Source organism: Stegastes partitus, unplaced genomic scaffold (assembly GCF_000690725.1).
Source record: "Stegastes partitus isolate 25-593 unplaced genomic scaffold, Stegastes_partitus-1.0.2 Scaffold1328, whole genome shotgun sequence".
NCBI lineage: Eukaryota > Metazoa > Chordata > Actinopteri > Pomacentridae > Stegastes > Stegastes partitus.
In genome coordinates, this window is record NW_007579059.1 from 9,594 (window position 1) to 19,940 (window position 10,347).

Sequence of the window (10,347 nt, forward strand, 5' to 3'; positions counted from 1 at the left end):
TGAGAGCGCCGGCAGGTGAAGTGAAAGACAGCGATCATCTCATCACAATGCAATGTTCTGCTGGGAAACCTTGACTGCTGACAATCATGTCAGTGTTGTTTTGACACGTACCACTCACCTAAACATCAGACAGGCTCCAACTGTGGGAGCTTAAGGCAGGCGTGAAAGACGAACTGCTCCATAAGCAGCCTGATCTCATTCTGGAGCAGGATCTGATGAACTATTGTCAAATCTGAATCAACAACAAATAGTCATTACTGGACTTCTAAACGTATGTAAGAAACAGAACATTAGAGGTTTGTTATGTTGGCCTACATTGTGAATTAAGGATGTTTACAGGAGAACATCAAGAAGGCAGAGAAAGGCGAATGATAAGTTTAACAAATCAGTTTCAGGACCTGCTGTTCAGAAGGATCTACCCTGGAGTACGTAACTTTTCCAAAAGAGCTTTTCCATGGGTGTGTCTGAAGATGCATGCAGGCTTTAAAATGTCTTTCAAGTTCCTGCAGTGGGAAGCAGCCTATTGTTGCAGACCAAGCAAGCACTCATGGCAACACCACTCCCAACCTGCAGCAGCACAATGCACGCCGGCAAAAACTGGTCAGGGAACATGACAAAGAGCCCAAGGCTTCAACCCGACCTCCGAGCTCCCTGGATCTCACGTTGATCGAGTACCCACGGGATGCACTGGAACAACCCTGCAACCCAAATTACCCAAAGGATCCGCTGCCGACGTCCCAGGATACCGTAGCTAGCCACGGCGCATTCCCAGAGGTCCCGTGTCCATGCCGCAATGTTCCAGAGCTGTTTTGAAGCTACCGCGATGTTAGACAGATGGTTTCATGTTGTTTTCTTTTTCTGTGCTGAGAGAGGAGCTTCGTTCTCTGAAGGTTGTTCATCGCCAACTATTATTAGAATTGCTTCATTAACTCGCTCATCAAATAAAAATATCAAACATGTGCCTGTTTCTCCTGGGAAAGGATTTGCTCTCGCTTCGTCGAGACCTTCATAAGAGGATCGATTCAGCTCCCGTGTCTGAATAATACCAATCTACTGTTAGCTTAGCTTAGCTTAGCTTGAAGACGAGGACGTGTCTTTTTTTTAAACATTTGTACAGTTTTTGTATGGATTCAAATGGATAAAGAGAGAAATATATAAATAGGCTTTGTTAGCTTTAGACTCTGTTCACAGTCTGCATGTTATGCTAAGCTAGCTGGCTACTGTTAGGCTACACGTGGTTACAACGCCTGTAACTCTATGAACATGTAGGTAAATATCGTTAAAATGCCGTGTCTTAAAGTTGTTGTGCAGAATAAATAAAAGAAATACGTTTATTTAGGTTTCTTGCCAGAAGATTGACGAGAGGATTGATATGATGCACGTGTAGTTTAGCAGTTTAGCTTAGCCCAGAAAACAGGATAATAAGGATAATAAAATATTCCTGACAGCATCTCAAAGCTCCCCAATTAAAGGAGAATCATAGTTAATGATTGTATTAACTGCCACTGCTACGTTTGCACTCTTTATTTAGGCATTTTTAAGGAACCAGAAGTCGCACAAAGCTAGCTTCGAGCTGCAGCCTTCCAGAAAAAAGCTCATTCTTCTTGCCCGGGACAGCTTTTGCATTGGAAGAGCTCGTGCATGAACTCTGCGGTTTGTACCACGAATACAGTGAATTATTTTTTCTACCTATGTTGATCATTGAGTTTTTCTTCCCCTGTCGGTGAATTGCCATGTTTTCATTTGGTAAGAAAACCAATTAACAGAAAAAAAAGAAGAAGAAGCCATAATAAGCACTGGTCAGAACGGATTTTATAAAGTGCAACAGTGACAACATGTATTTTAGGGTTTGTTGGACTTTAGATCTCTCCCTGCAAAATAAACCCACTGACATGTAGCCTGGAGGAATACAACTTGAGGGTGAGGTAAAGCTCCTCTGCCTGGATGCCAAGAGAAAGCAGAGGCAATGGTTGACCTTGTCCTTCTTTGCTGTTGGTCTGTGGGTTTGGGCCAGGGACAGGAACTCCCTGTACAGACACTGTGTCTGCGATTGCTGAAACTACTCCACAGTAGAACGCTTTGTTCACTGCCACCAAGGAAAGCCTAGACAACAAAAACACACACATGCTGGAAAAATGAACACTCGAGAGGGGTCGTTTTCTCCTCAAAACGTCTTGCTTGGGTTTCAGTGGTAAATAATATTGCCTTTAGAAGAAGAGGAGAAAAAAAATCATGCAGCTGTAAGAAAAATGCCTCAAGATAACGCATGCAAGACCTGTTGTTATCAAACCATTAATCTAAATTTACAAGAAGTGAAGGGTTTTGATGACTCACATTAGAAAAGAGCACATAATAACGCTGTGACCCAAAACTCTGGTTGTTTATCTGTGGGGGGGGGAGAGAGCTCATAACTCCCACAGTTTAGAGATCATGTGGTTATTTGTACCACTTACAGAAATCTTAGCGAGCGCGAGCCAATGGCAATAACAATGGAGCAGTGTTATTTTAAGTGAGTTAGCGAGACAGTTCTGAGCGTAAATATAATCCAGCACAGGCGTCCCAAGCTCAGCGGCAACAGTAATATTTAAACACAAGCTTTTTTTTTGCAGCCGCATGCTAATAAAATGTTAATGCTTAAAGCAACAGTTGGTTCCGAGCAGGCGATCAGCATTTTCTCATTCACTTCCAATCCGGCTGACCAAATATCACTGGCAAATAGTGTCACTTCAATCACGGTGCCCCCAAAACTGATAGGTTATCCAATTATGTGCGCTGATGCATTTCCTGTGAAGCTGGAACATTGCTCATGACCTTTTCTTGATAGAAATGAAATTTTCTCCCCCTCAGGCTAAACAAAAATCTCGCAGCACTCCACCCTTTGAGTGAGTCATGCTGGGATAGTCAAACAAGCCTACACGATGATGAATCTGCAGACGCTCCTCCTGGAGAGGAGCTGCTTAGAAACCAGCCACCGTGCTCCCCCCCGCTGTGTCACATGGCTCCCTTCTCTGTATTGGCATGTCTCAGGACTTTAGGAGAGGTGTTGACTGGGGGTGGAAAGTCCTTCGCTGCTCTTTGCTGGGTGCCTCGGAGCAGGTTATCTCTCCCTGCAGCAAGCCGCCACGCGCCTGTTGCACCTGATTGTCTCATCGGCACATTCCAGGTGAGAGGGCCTGACAAGCCGGGACAGAGCGCCCAGACAGTGATACACTTGTTCAGCAGCCGCAGGTGTAGCTGTCCTCTTTTCCTCCGCTCTCCCAGAGGTATAAGGCGTCGTGGTGGAGGAAGAGTAATTTGAAAGCAAGGCAGAGAAAAAAAAAAAACGGTGACAAATGACTTTTTTTTTTCCCTCACAAAGCACACTAAGAAGAGGACGGCCATTTTTTATACGGTCATCTTATTGACCCATATTCCCGTCCATCATTCAAAGCAGACTCTGGAGGAGGGAAAGAAAAAAAATACAATAAAGTAATAGACGGAGAGCTGAAAACACACCCGCTGCAAGTTATTGTAAGAGGGGATTTTTCAATATACACATTAATTTAGCACCTGGGTCCTGCTTTCAGTCTGGATGTTTGCGGCGGTGGAGCTGTGAGGGCAGCGGGTGGACAAAATAACAGGAATGGCCTTTAATGCAGCCAAATTTAATTCAACAGCACAAAGTATAACCTTTATCCTACTTGGCTTGACGTCTTCTTTGATTTATATTCATCGGATTCAATAAATAAATCAACCGCATCAGCATTATTGTAGGTACAGCGTGCAACGACATCTAATTAAACAGTATTTATTTTAAAGGTACACAACACCTAGTCTTGTCAAATCTGTTGCAAGTCTGTTTTTTATTCGAGGTATTGCTCAAACCACTAGTTTTAAAATCAGTTAGTTGATCAACAGAAAGTTACCAACAATCATGAAAACGTTCCCACTTTCTGTAATTTTTTTCTTCATTTTTTATTTTAAAAATGGCTTTAAAATGTCATCGTCTTGTTGTGTTGGTTTCAGGAAATGTCGCCTTCATTAACCAGCACATTAGGCTCCAATAAAAACAGTATTTAGTGGGTATGCTGTCGTTTTAGAGTCAACTGAGAGGAAAAACATCTTGTTTAAATCTGTACTTGGTTTACAAAGACAGATTTGAAGCTATGTTGGGCGCTGAGAGGGGAACCGTTCTCCGTTCCTTGTCCTGTGAAGACAGAAAAGTTGCTTGATTTTACAAACAGGAGAACAGATTTACCCTCAGCTGACTCCAGAACAGTCACATGTCGGACATGCTGTCAGACTCTGAGGTTGTTGTTTGTTGTTGTTTTTTAACTGGACTTTAAAAAGGTCAAATATTTGAATTCACAGTTCTACGACAACAGAACACGAACCTAACGGAGGTAAAGGCGTTCGTCACCGTCTTTACTCCTGTAACGCACTTAAAGCAGCTTCTGATTATGAGTTTAATTCTACCCTGAGAAGCGGAATAATGATCTCTTGCTCTAATGCATACTGTATCTCTGAGACATTAATAACTGCCCTTCATCCTCGGCAGTACGCGCACCTTCTAAATTTAGGCCTTCGCGGGTCTGCTGGGCTGCCGCTGAGGGCTGATCAGCCGCTCCACGGCGGGAGGAAACAGGAACTGAAGCATTTTGGTGATGTAATTGGCAGCAGATGCGGAGGAAGATGGAGATAAAGCAAAAGGAATTCAAAATAATATGTGTTTGGGCACGCATCGGGGAGTTATCATGAGTATGGAGGAATCGTGTTTTGACTTTTTGTCTGGCTGATGTCAGTGGTCTGAGCTATGGAAATCTGACATTTCAGCGCAACAGCAGCAGCAGCAGCGGCGCTCATAGTGTGACTTATGCTGTAGCTCTTAATAAAACTTGGCTATCCACACCTGATCGGACAGCGCAGGAAATAAATTGCATATGCTAATATGTACGGGACATATTTTGAGCCGCTTGTAAACAGTATTATCAGCGCTTCTCATTTTGCGAGCCACAACATCGGCTGGAGGAGGATTTTAAAGTCTGGAAACAATCCAACGCTTCTGCCGGCATAAAAGTTCTGCTCTCATGTGAAAGTCATGGCAAATAAACCCACCAGAGAAGGTCAAGTAGCCACTTTTTCCTGCCTTCCTTGTGGTCTGACGGTGAGGCGGTGAGAACAACAAGACAGGGCTGAGTAAGAGGATGCAGGGGGAGGATGCAGGCTGGGACCTGCTCCGGCATTAAGTTATGCCTTTGTGAGGCAGAAGCACTTGCCTGTGGCAGGTGCAGGTAGCAGACGTGACGCTGCCGAGGTGTTTCTATTGAGAAGTACCCAACCTGCCGAGTTGTCAGGACAAGTTGGAGGACTCAGTCACCACCCTGCTCTGAAAAGCTACCCAGATCCGCATACTATGACTTGCACTTCTAAAGATGGGATGGAGGAACTGGAAAATCCCAGGGCTTGAACATAAAATTATAGGATTGTTGTGATGCTTGTCATGGAAGCTAATGTGGAAGATAATACATCATAACAGCAATTACAATCCCAGGGATTGTCTCTTTTATGTTCCACCCTAAAAAGGCACTAAAAGCATTTACAGATTTAAATAAAGACATATATCATCCACAGAGTGCTCAGCAGTTATATTTAAAATTCAAGATGTTAGCTTTTATGGGAGTGGACTAATCCTAAAGCTCCAGTTTGGAGGGCTGCATAATAACCTGGGCACTTATGAAGCTTTCCAGCGGGGGATTCTCATTTTCCACTGAAGAGTTAGAGAGAAATGTGGAAGTATTTCTTAATAAAAAACATCCCTTCTGTTCATTGGACCCGCACTGCATTCATCCCTCTGCCCCGGAGTACGAGCTGATTAAAACGCCACAGAGGCACCTGTAGCTGCCGACACAGTGCAGCCGCTCACCAACACATGTAAACCTGCAAGTCTGGCCATGTCAGGTGGGATTCCTGTCATCACAGCGCAACAGTAATCATCCGCACAGTCAGACTGAGGGGAAAAAAATGCGAATGAAAAGGTTCGGTGTGTGAAAAATGCAAAGGAGACTCTCCAGAAGGGGACGTGACTCACTTCATGCTACAGCGTCTTAGGAGTGGCGCTGGAAGGCCGGCGCTAATCGTTTCTCCGGCTGGAAGATGCTCCGAGTTCTGCTGGTGTTTTGCCAGAACTTATCAAAATTCCATATCGTGATGTTTGCAGTTTGATCTGAGCGACGACGTTTAAGATGCAGAGCCTGTTTCAGCCTGCGTTCAACAAAAAAAACCTGAGAGATGATGTGGAAGATTTTTTTTTTTTTAGCCCTCATGCTGGTTCAGAAAATCAAAGATCACATCAATGCCCACCAACATGGAGTCACAGGAATTTAAATATACCTCTTTAAGCCCTCTTTAAGCCCCCGAGCCTGGAGCATTTTATCATTTCGGTGAGGACTTACACTATACGCTGCTGCTATGATTTTTTTATGTTACCCTCAACAGCAAATGTGACGATACGGATCTAAAAACATGCAAAAGTTTAGCTGCAATTACCACCGCAGACACCTGAAGGAGTGGCGGCTTTTCTTTTTCCACAATGAGGGCAGAGTAAGCAAAACGATCCGCCTTCCTCTGCTCTGTTTGCTTTGCCTGAATGAACAGCAGATCCACCAGCATGGCAGTGTCAGAATAGATTAGCGCCACGGTCCGTCTCCCTGGCTTCACAAAATAAAATCCTCTTAAAAGCAGGGGATGTCACTCAATCTCCCGAGACATGTACTTGCTTGGTGGACTTAGGAGCTCTGCCCACTGGGAAATATACCTGCACAAATAGGAAAAAGTTGAAACTGAAAATGAGCTGCCAAAAGAAGGAATTTAAAAATCTCCCACATTACTGACCTCAGAAAGGGAATAACAACATGGTGAGAAGCTCATAAACGGTGCGGCCTTTATTTCAAACATGACGTCCACGTGTAGTCGCCTATTAGATGGAAATTCACTTTTAAAGAGGTTTAAGCAGCGCTTATCTCAAACGTATCTCCGCGTCGCCTTCAGCGATCTGTTCTAATCGTAGCCCAGGGCCCAGAGTCAAAGGAGGCTTTTTTTTTTTTCCAAAACCATTCAGAGTTCTCAATCCATGCAACTAAGAAAACAACAGGAACTTCCTCTGTGAAGCGCCCAAAGGCAGAGGTTAAGAGTTCAGCGCTCGCAAACCACTTCAGCGCTCGCCTCACAAAACAGAAATATTTATATATTCAAAGTGAGAAACATATTGTATAATGAAGCTTTTAAAAAAAAGGAAGAAAATGAAGCTGTATGCTGAATTTTTGAGGAAAAATCCAACAAAAAACAAACTACAACACAAATAATAGCTTTTGATCACCATATATCTTAATTATTTATCCTATTAATATCAGGTAAATGAAATAACGGAGCATAAAGCTGTCTTCATGGCCAATTTTCATCTTTCGCTCCTTCTTCGACGATACAAAAGCACTGAAAGCAGACTGTAAATATTAATGAGGAAAGATCTTGTGCTTTTTAAATTATTTCTATTGCGTTGTTGTTGTTGTGTTTTGTGCTGGTTTGCGTGTCCTATCTTATATAGTCGAGTGTATTTGCATATCTGAAGTGCAAACCCAGGGATCGCACTTCAAACGAGCTGAAGCTACAAACGCCAGGTGGGGCGGCATTGTTGGATGTAAAACGGCCTGCCTGTCCACATGAATTAAATACGCCTTCTAACATATCTTGTTTAAAAAAATATTCCTTATAACATATTAAACGTGCGCAGGAGTGCACATTCTGCCATAAATTAGTCAGCAGTACAACATGGATGGTTCAGACCTATGATACAGCAGGAGTGTCAGGACGAGAGCAAGAAATGAAGACAGGCCACACATGTTGTTCACTTGACTGATTATTTACGAGCCAGTGAAGGAATAATACTTATTTTCAACAACAGTCTAATAGGGCAAAAAGGAACAAAGTAATATTACTACATTGGTTTATTTGATAAATATGTGGAAATATAAAGCATGTACTATTCATTTTTTGAATTGCCCCTTGGAGATAAATAAAGTTATTTGAATTGAATTGAATGTCAGTTATAGAGTCGCTGGTGCAAATATCTGATGCTATCCCACCATTAATTTATGAATGCAAATATTAATCTAGCTAATGTATGCTACAAGCTAATGTGGCCCACTAGCTATCATACCCACTAGCTAATGTATGCTATTAGCTAAAGTTCAATACTAACTGACATACGCACTACATAATGTACCTTCTAAGCGTATGAACCCAATTAGCTAACAAATGCTACTAGTTAATATACCCTAAAACTTAGTTAATGTACTAATGTTTCCCTACTAGTTAATGTACGTTATTGCTTAATATACCTTTCTGTCTAATGTACATAACTAACTAATGTATCCTACTAATTAATAGGTAATAGACACTACAAGCTAATGTGCCTACTTACTAGCTAATGCAAGCTAGTTGCTAATGTACTCTACTAGCTAATGTATGCTATTAGTTAATGTACCCTACTAGCTGTGTATTTATTGCTTATTAATGTTTATATTAAGTTATTTTCACAACATTTTGGCTTTGTATACAAAGCTTTTACTAAAATGTTATAATTACCAGTATTCTACATTGTATTAGCATTAGCATTGTCAGCTTTATGAATAAATATCAGTCATAAATCACTGAGTATCAACAATAGCCCAGTAGAAAAACCCTGAAAATGGGTTTTGGTGGGGATTTTTTTAGGGTGTACTTGCAATTTAATCAAATACTGAAATCCAGACGATGGTTATTTGTTATTCAAGATGGCGTCAGCTCGACACCACGAGTCGTGAGGTTCTCCAACGTGCCGGTTCTCTCGCCTCATGACGTTAATGCACAAGGAACAGAGGCGACACAGACTGCCCCTTGAGATATCCGGGGACGGTGACCTGTGAGGTGGATTATCTGTCCAGGAAGGAGACACTGGGTTGGCCTGTCAGCCTAATGCCTACAGCGGCATTCAAAACCCGTCACAACGATCAAGTCAGCGGACTCATGCTCACGCGCCTTATGTAGCGGCACACATTAGATGTACACGCTCACAACGTCATCCACGGCTTTTGTTTGATGTGTGGAAAAAGGTTCTGGTCAGAGGGTTTGGACTTCTCACGGGAGAGAAGTCAGTGGGTTTTTTTTCCTCAGCTTCTAAGAGGGATCAGCTGTCATTTGAGGCAAGGTGTAATAGTCGACATTTTCAGTGGAGCCGCGTTTCTCCCCTCAAATTGATTGGAATCACTTTCTGTACCGCAACAAGAATCCGCTCCCCCTTCGCCTTTTCATCTCTCAGTCTCATTGATCATGGGAGCTACTGAGATACAGACTACAGGTGTGATCATCATCCTAATGCGTCTTTGTGTGCATGTGTGTGTGTGTGTGTGTAGGTGTGTGCGTGCAGCTCAGCCAACATTTCGACGGTATGGTCTGAAAGTACAATAAACGAATGTTGACACAACATCCGTAGTCATCCATAATTTATATCAGCTCAGAACACTTTGCGCGGCTTTTTGAATGTTGATTTCCATCATTTCACATCATTTTGTGACAATTTTTAGAGCTGGAATTGGGTTACATATGCAGGAGGGGAAGAGCACAATGCAGCACCTTGCAGCGTTTGCGTGTTTACGTGTGCTTGCATGCATGCGTGTGTGTGTGTGTGTGTGTGTGTGTGTGTCAGCCGTGGCATAATGATAGACTGACAGTGAGACCGGCAGCACCACCCCAAGCGAGCAGAAAAGCCCTGCATTCCTGGGCTGCGAGCTGTGAAGCACATATTGCAAGTTAAAACATGCAGCCAGGAGCCACCACTGTTTTAGTAAATACTTTCGGAGCTGGTGTTTAGAGATCATAGCTCCGGGACAAGGGCAGGATTGATTTCCCAAACAAGGATAATGTGTTGTGGTTGTCCGGTTTTATTGAAGGCTGGAGATGGAAAATCGGCCTCACCTGCTAAACTCTCAGGGTCTCTGCGTTCTTCAGGGTTTATCGATGCTTTAAAGCAATAGTTTGCCACGTTGGTAAAAATACATTCGCTTGCTTTAGTGCCGAAGGTGAGACGAGAAGATTGATGTTCACGTCTGCACAGAAGCTACAGCCAGAGGTCCTGTTAGCTTAGCTTAGCATAAAGACAGTGAAGTGGCTGCTGAGGCTCCGTCCAAAGGTAACGTTTATATTTGCAAAGCGTGGAATCGAGCTTCCTATCTACATCTGGATAAGACGGCAAATAAACTAGCAGTTTAAAGGTAGTGTGTCAAAGAATGTGACGCAATTTACAGATAATAGATGTATTTTTAACACCAATGTGTG